Source organism: Quercus suber, unplaced genomic scaffold (assembly GCF_002906115.3).
Source record: "Quercus suber isolate HL8 unplaced genomic scaffold, Cork oak 2.0 scaffold_501, whole genome shotgun sequence".
Classification (NCBI taxonomy): Eukaryota; Viridiplantae; Streptophyta; class Magnoliopsida; order Fagales; family Fagaceae; genus Quercus; species Quercus suber.
In genome coordinates, this window is record NW_027069950.1 from 206,747 (window position 1) to 215,208 (window position 8,462).

Sequence of the window (8,462 nt, forward strand, 5' to 3'; positions counted from 1 at the left end):
TTTTTTTTTTTTTTTTTTTTTTTTTGGAGGGAGGATTGACTATATACTTGATTAATTAAAGTCTCTCAGTCTTTTCTTTCACAATTATCAGGGGCCTATAAATGAAACAATTGGCTATAAATTTGTGACAAATATGTATCAATCAAAACCATAGCTACCAACATCCATTATTATGGTTGCATTTCATGTCCAATCAGGTAGTCCCTGACATATTTTACACTTTCACAAATATATGCTATATTTTCTCTAAAAAAAAAAAATGCTATAATAATTACAGTAATTACTAAACTATAAAAATTTATATTGTTTAAATTAATGTTTTCTTATATGTAGTAAACAATATATATATATATATATATTTTTACCCCTTCACATATATACTATAATAATCTGTGGGGGGATGAGGATCCTAGAACAAGTGAATAGGTGGTTAGAATTATTTCTGAGGAGCTAAAGTCCGAATAGGAGATTTAGGGCGATGATATCGTGGTCGAAAGGGAGATTGGAGTAACTTACTTGATAAAGACTCCGAAGACATACCTCAGACCTCAGAGGGGCAAGCATTAGTTGTATAAAGGGGGCAAAGCAAAATTGCCAAAAAGGGAGGAAGGCTGACTTGACATGGAGAACGAGAAAGATGAAGGAAGAAGGATGTAGAAGCCATACCCTCCGCATTAAATACAGGACAACCACTTCTCTAGGCGCATTAATGAGGAGGTGACCATGAATAGTGGAAACACAGCTAAGATTTTAGTGTAAATCTTACTGGTTTGTTCCAGATGGGACAAGAAACCTGGGAGTCTGATCCCAATCCTCCAAATGTAGAATCCAGATGCATTTGAGCCAGATATATAAAGCAGGAAAAACATCTGGAGAGGAAAGGAGAAAAAAGAGAGCTAAAAAGTAAGGAAGAGAGTTCATACTTTCTATAATACCTTCCTCGAAATAGACTTGAGGATCCACACTTGTGTTTTTCTTTAATCAACTTTCAAATTGATCATCAATGAAATCAACACCATTTCTTTCTTAGTTCTATGACATAAGCTTATTTAATCTTAGCACTTTGAATTATTCAAGTAGACTTGACTTCCCATCTCTTAAGAAATTAATTGTGACAGCATTTAGCCAAAAAAAAAAAAAAAATCATCTTATTCACTCCATAAGTTTTTCTTTTGCGTTTTGGTTCCCTCATAATCAATAACTAAATTATAAAATTATATTATCTAAGTTAAATAAATATAATGATTTTTTTGGTATCATCTTGTAAAAAACTAAATTCTCCAATCTCGTATTCTTCAAAATTAGATTAAATTACAACTTACACCTTTAAAATTTTGGGTAATTTTGATTTTACTCCTTAAAATTTGAAATTAGATCCACCTGCCTAATATTACATATCATTTAGATTTAAGTTCTTCCATCCATATCATTTTCTCAACCATTTTTAAAAAAAAAAAAGTTCTTCCGTAAGTATTCGTGAAATGCCACTTCAACTCAAAATGATATAGATTTATGAATCCAAAACATGAAACTTTAATAGGCAAAATCGAAATTATCCAAACTTTAAGGGTGTATATTGCAATTTAATTAAAAAAAAAAAATAGTATATGACATAGTTGCCAAGAGCCTTATAGCTCAACTGATACCTCTTGATGCTTTCAACGAATGTACTTAAGGTTCAAATCCCCCATTAAAACTATTGAATTATCCCTAAATAAATAATTGACATGGCTTTTATAGGGTTCAAGATGACGTAGAAGAAACGGTTTTGTTTAGAGCTTAGTTGGTACTTGACAAACACCTTGTCATAGTGCGTTGACAAAAAGACTTAAAACCAAATGATGGTAATGTCAAGGGTGTGGATTCAAATTTTGAAACTTTAAGAGTCAAAATCAAAATTATCTTAAACTCTAAGGGTGCAAATTGCAATTTAATCTAAAAATTATATACATGTTTACTATGAAATTGACTGTTTATATTACTAATAAATTAAAAAATATAATTTGATATTTTATGAATTTATTTACAAACTTATACAACCAATACCAAATCTATATATGTATATTCTTTCATTGAGTCTCATATTTGCAAACTTGTTATAAGTTTTTTCTTTTTTTCTTTTTAATGAATTGTTTATAGCATATTATTATTTTGATATCTGTCTTTTAATAATCAAGCCTAAATTTAGGCTTAAGCTTAGCTCATAAATAAATGAAGATAATTTTTTTTTATTAGTTTACAACCTTATTTATACCATATAGGTTTTACTACTTTCTATAACAAAAGCAAGCCAAGGCCCATATTATTTTTTGTCCTTATTGAAACACACACCACATCCCATAAAAAGAAAAATATTTATCCGGAAAAGTTGGTGTAACTTTCATTTACAAAAAAAAATAAAAAATAAAATAAAAAGAAGAAAAAGAGGACAGAGAAGGTTGTTCAGTGTAACTTTCAATCAAACACTGCCTTCGGGCTTTTTGGGTCATAACTCGTAACCTTTTTTTTACAGCATTCTCTTTTCATAAATCAACAACAGACAGAGGATGAACTAGTTGCTTTAGTCGGCAACAAAGATCTCAAATTAGTTTTCTTAATGGAGGCAAAGGTTGACAAGTTTGTGTTGGAGCGAGTAGGAAGGAAAATTAAAAAATCTAATATTTTTGTGGTTCCACGACATAATATTGGGGGTGGTTTGGCTTTATTTTGGCCAAATGATATACGGGTGGACATCCAATCCTTTTCTGACAATCATATAGATGCTATTATTGACCATGGAGTTGATGACCCTGGAGGTTTATGGGTTTCTATGGTAACCCCAATACTACTAGCTGGGAAGACTCCTGATCCCTCCTTAAGGCCCTTAGTACTTGGTTTTCTTTTTCGTGGATTTGCATGGCTGATTTTAATGAAATTATTTTGGCTGAAGAGAAACAAGGATGGCTTGATAGACCAAACGTCAAATGCAAGGTTTCCGTGATGCTTTTGATTTTTGTGGATTAAAAGACTTGGGGTTTAATGGTTTTCCATTCACTTGGAATAATAGACGACTAGGGGATCAAAATGTTTGGATTCACCTAGATAGGGGTGTGGCTACAATAGATTGGATTCTCTGCCTCCTCACCTCCCGCATTCATCACTTGGATGCTTTTCATTCTGATCATAAACCATCCTCTTGTGTTTGGATTCGAAGCTCAAACATTTCTACCGTAAAGGTTATCCCTTCCCCTTTGAGGCTATGTGGTTGAAAGATAATACTTATGAGGTGTGGTAAAAGATTCATGGGGAGATGATTCAATGGTGGGTTCGGCTTGGAGTTATTATATTCATAAAATATCAAATTATATTTTTTAATTTATTAGTAATATAAACAGTCAATTTCATAGTAAACATGTATATAATTTTTAGATTAAATTGCAATTTGCACCCTTAGAGTTTAAGATAATTTTGATTTTGACTCTTAAAGTTTCAAAATTTGAATCCACACCCTTGACATTACCATCATTTGGTTTTAAGTCTTTTTGTCAACGCACTATGACAAGGTGTTTGTCAAGTACCAACTAAGCTCTAAACAAAACCGTTTCTTCTACGTCATCTTGAACCCTATAAAAGCCATGTCAATTATTTATTTAGGGATAATTCAATAGTTTTAATGGGGGATTTGAACCTTAAGTACATTCGTTGAAAGCATCAAGAGGTATCAGTTGAGCTATAAGGCTCTTGGCAACTATGTCATATACTATTTTTTTTTTTTAATTAAATTGCAATATACACCCTTAAAGTTTGGATAATTTCGATTTTGCCTATTAAAGTTTCATGTTTTGGATTCATAAATCTATATCATTTTGAGTTGAAGTGGCATTTCACGAATACTTACGGAAGAACTTTTTTTTTTTTAAAAATGGTTGAGAAAATGATATGGATGGAAGAACTTAAATCTAAATGATATGTAATATTAGGCAGGTGGATCTAATTTCAAATTTTAAGGAGTAAAATCAAAATTACCCAAAATTTTAAAGGTGTAAGTTGTAATTTAATCTAATTTTGAAGAATACGAGATTGGAGAATTTAGTTTTTTACAAGATGATACCAAAAAAATCATTATATTTATTTAACTTAGATAATATAATTTTATAATTTAGTTATTGATTATGAGGGAACCAAAACGCAAAAGAAAAACTTATGGAGTGAATAAGATGATTTTTTTTTTTTTTTTGGCTAAATGCTGTCACAATTAATTTCTTAAGAGATGGGAAGTCAAGTCTACTTGAATAATTCAAAGTGCTAAGATTAAATAAGCTTATGTCATAGAACTAAGAAAGAAATGGTGTTGATTTCATTGATGATCAATTTGAAAGTTGATTAAAGAAAAACACAAGTGTGGATCCTCAAGTCTATTTCGAGGAAGGTATTATAGAAAGTATGAATTCTCTTCCTTACTTTTTAGCTCTCTTTTTTCTCCTTTCCTCTCCAGATGTTTTTCCTGCTTTATATATCTGGCTCAAATGCATCTGGATTCTACATTTGGAGGATTGGGATCAGACTCCCAGGTTTCTTGTCCCATCTGGAACATACCAGTAAGATTTACACTAAAATCTTAGCTGTGTTTCCACTGTTCATGGTCACCTCCTCATTAATGCGCCTAGAGAAGTGGTTGTCCTGTATTTAATGCGGAGGGTATGGCTTCTACATCCTTCTTCCTTCATCTTTCTCGTTCTCCATGTCAAGTCAGCCTTCCTCCCTTTTTGGCAATTTTGCTCTGCCCCCTTTATACAACTAATGCTTGCCCCTCTGAGGTCTGAGGTATGTCTTCAGAGTCTTTATCAAGTAAGNAAATATTAGAAGAGCTCATTTGTTTAAAGGTACTCTTTTTCTCCTCTTAAAACTTCATTACAAATGTAAGTTATTTTCTTTCTCAAAAAAAAAAAAAGGAAGTTATTTTGATGTAGTGCTCTGTGCTCATAATACTACTATTTAATTTAGGTGTCCATGCTTCATTCTTTAGCCAATATAAGGCCTGATTCCAATTTCGGCCTGTCTTGTTTTGTTGCCCATCACAGGAATGCCTTTATTCGTACGGTACGATTGACTATTTGCTTTTTTTTTTTTTTTTTTTGGAGGGAGGATTGACTATATACTTGATTAATTAAAGTCTCTCAGTCTTTTCTTTCACAATTATCAAGGGCCCTATAAATGAAACAATTGGCTATGAATTTGTGACAAATATGTATCAATCAAAACCATAGCTATCAACATCCATTATTATGGTTGCATTTCATGTCCAATCAGGTAGTCCTGACATATTTTACACTTTCACAAATATATGCTATATTTTTCTCAAAAAAAAAAAAAAAAATGCTATAATAATTACAGTAATATCTAAACTATAAAATTTATATTGTTTAAATTAATGTTTTCTTATATGTAGTAAACAATATATATATATATATATTTTACCCCTTCACATATATACTATAATAATCTGTGGGGGGATGAGGATCCTAGAACAAGTGAATAGGTGGTTAGAATTATTTCTGAGGAGCTAAAGTCCGAAAAGGAGTTTAGGGCGATGATATCGTGGTCGAAAGGGAGATTGGAGTAACTTAACTTGATAAAGACTCTGAAGACATTAGGCCAGAAAATAGGCTTTTCTTTTTTCCACATGCAAGTACTGTCAACAACCATATGTGACGAGAAACTGTAAATGGGCTAAAAATGTGGTGCTAGTGCCACTTGTTTTTTCCCCTTTTGAGTCTCTTGCAAATGGATTAGGATAGTACATTACACAATATGGATGCTCTACCCTAATCTGAATCCTCTCCTTCCATGAGTTGAAGTTATCATCTTCTATTTTTTCAAAAGAGAAGAGAGATACCTTTTGAAAATATATACACCACATATATTTCAAAATGCTGTCAAATAAAGTGTAGAGGTGTATGATTGAAGCATAGTTATAAAAACCGTACTAAATTGGTAGTTAAACAAAAAGTACTTTGATCCGTAAGCATTTGCTACCATTTGAGCAGAAGTACTACTTTAGCCCATGCAATTCCACGAAAAAGAGAGTAAAAAATAGTTGACCTGCGGATGATCAAATAATTGTGTGTAGATTCTTGTGGTCCATAGAGCATTTGTATTAGCTTGTGTAAAAAATTTTGTCTATTTTAGTATAAAACTTTTTTTTTTTTAATTTTATTTTACAAATTCACTTTTCAAAACACTATACATCATATTATCTATCCTACACTAAATTTCACTAAAATATCTTTTTTTTCTTAATTTTTTTAATTGTTTCTCTTTCTTCACATTTAACAACCACCGTTCACTCTCTTTTTTCATCCTTGACATATATAAAGAAATAATAAAAAATTAAATGCAAAATGAATAATGCTAATATAAAATTACATGATTACTATAGTAACCATATATTTTTACACAACTTTAGAGCACTCAAGTCTGTGCCTGTATAATAGAAATAGAAACACATTTTAGCTAACCAAGCTCAACATTCACCCACATCAGGTCATACAAAGTTGTGCAAAAATACACGGTTGCTACGGTTAACCATGTAAATTTACATTAACACTATTTTTTTTTTCTTTATATATACCGAGGATAAAGATATAGAGTGGATGGTGATTGTTGTGTGTAAAGAAGAAAAAAAATTTTAAAAATCAAGAAAATTTGATATTTTAATTAAATGTAGTGTAAAAGAAATAATCTAACATTAAATATTTTGAAAAATAATTCAATAAAAAATTAGATTCTTATATTAAAATATACATAAAGTGTTGCCCTGGTTGATGTGAATGCCCTTTATAATTTTTTTTTTAATAAATTTGAATGTCATTATAAAGTAAATAATAATTAGTCGGTTCCAGTTAACTTAACTGATAAAGTCTCTGATGATTGAATAAGATATATGTGATTCAATCTCTATCTATACTAAAAACTGATAGATATCTTCATCTAATAATAAGATGCTCTATCATCACGAACGAATCTCATAGTTTGAAACTGTGTCCAAAAATAAAAATAAAAATAAAAAGTAAATAACAATGAAGGAGTAAGAACACAACAATTATGAGAGTTACTTTTTTTTAATTTATAAACCTAAGCTTCCAGTTCTACTCTACAATTACAGTCTACCTGCGGCCTGCCTCACGACATAGGCCATTCTCAATTAAATTATTTTGTCTTCTTTTACTTTTTTGGCATCATTTATTTACTTGAACTTTATCCAAACGTGGAAAAAAAAAAATCTGTATGAACTTTCAAATACTTTAGGCTTTCAACCATTGATCGTCAAAGTCAAGGTAATATTCTTCATTTATTTATAAGCTTTTATTTTTATAATTTTATTATATTATTTATAAATTATAATCTGATTTTATTTAATTTTGGAATTTATTTCTTTTTGCAATTAGAATTTATTACTTGTTGGGTTACTTCAAAATTGTAATGTAAACTTCAACTTGTAATTTATAAGAATAGATTACTTAATAGCATTTACCTATATATTATAATTATTTCATTTTCACATATTATTGAAACAAATTTAACCATATAAATATTTGCTAGAAATGTTTTAATTTATTTTGAACTCCTATGAGATATGTAATTTGGACTATATGATTTGGATATTGGATAATTTACACAAATAATCCATTTAGTTATTGAAATTTTCTAAATTTATGTCTTGTCATGTATTTGTATAGTTATAAGTTAGTTGATTGACCTATTTTTATTTTATTCTTTCAATTTATAAATACATTAATTAGTTAATTAATAAAATAAGCTGGGCTGGTTTTTCTCCCCCCACATTTATTATATTATATATTTTAATTAGCTATCACTAAAAGAGAATATAAAATATTATAATTAAAATCCTTCAAAGATATTCAATTTTTATACTTTAAAGATTAATCATAACTTTTAATTTTTTTTCATGCTTTATTATTTTATTTTATAAAATTTCTTATTTAATTTGTAAAAATATGCTTGAAAATCATTAAATTCCCCTATATATCTATTAACTTTATAAATTTAATATTTATATTTGTGTTTAAATTAATTACTAAAGTAATTATGACATCATCGCAGTTCAACCTTGGTCAAACTCCAATCCGACCTTAAAAACTTTGAACATCTCCCTTTATTAGTTCTTTGAACGGTTTGAGTTTGAAAACAATGGTTAGGAAGATAAGATCATACCTAGCTCGATCTTTTGCTTAATTACCCAAAGGGATTTCTTTGATCTAAGTCAAGAATGGTAAATCCATGTGCATATAATAGTAGTGGCTTCAACCATTGTACCAGACTTAGACAAAGGGGGAAAAACAAGCAAATCTGTTTAAAAATATGACAAATACAAGGTTTTGCCAAAAGTAAGACTTAGATACAGTACTTAGATGTTATTTCTTAAGTTCCTATCTTAAGATTTTGTCATTTGGATTTTTTTT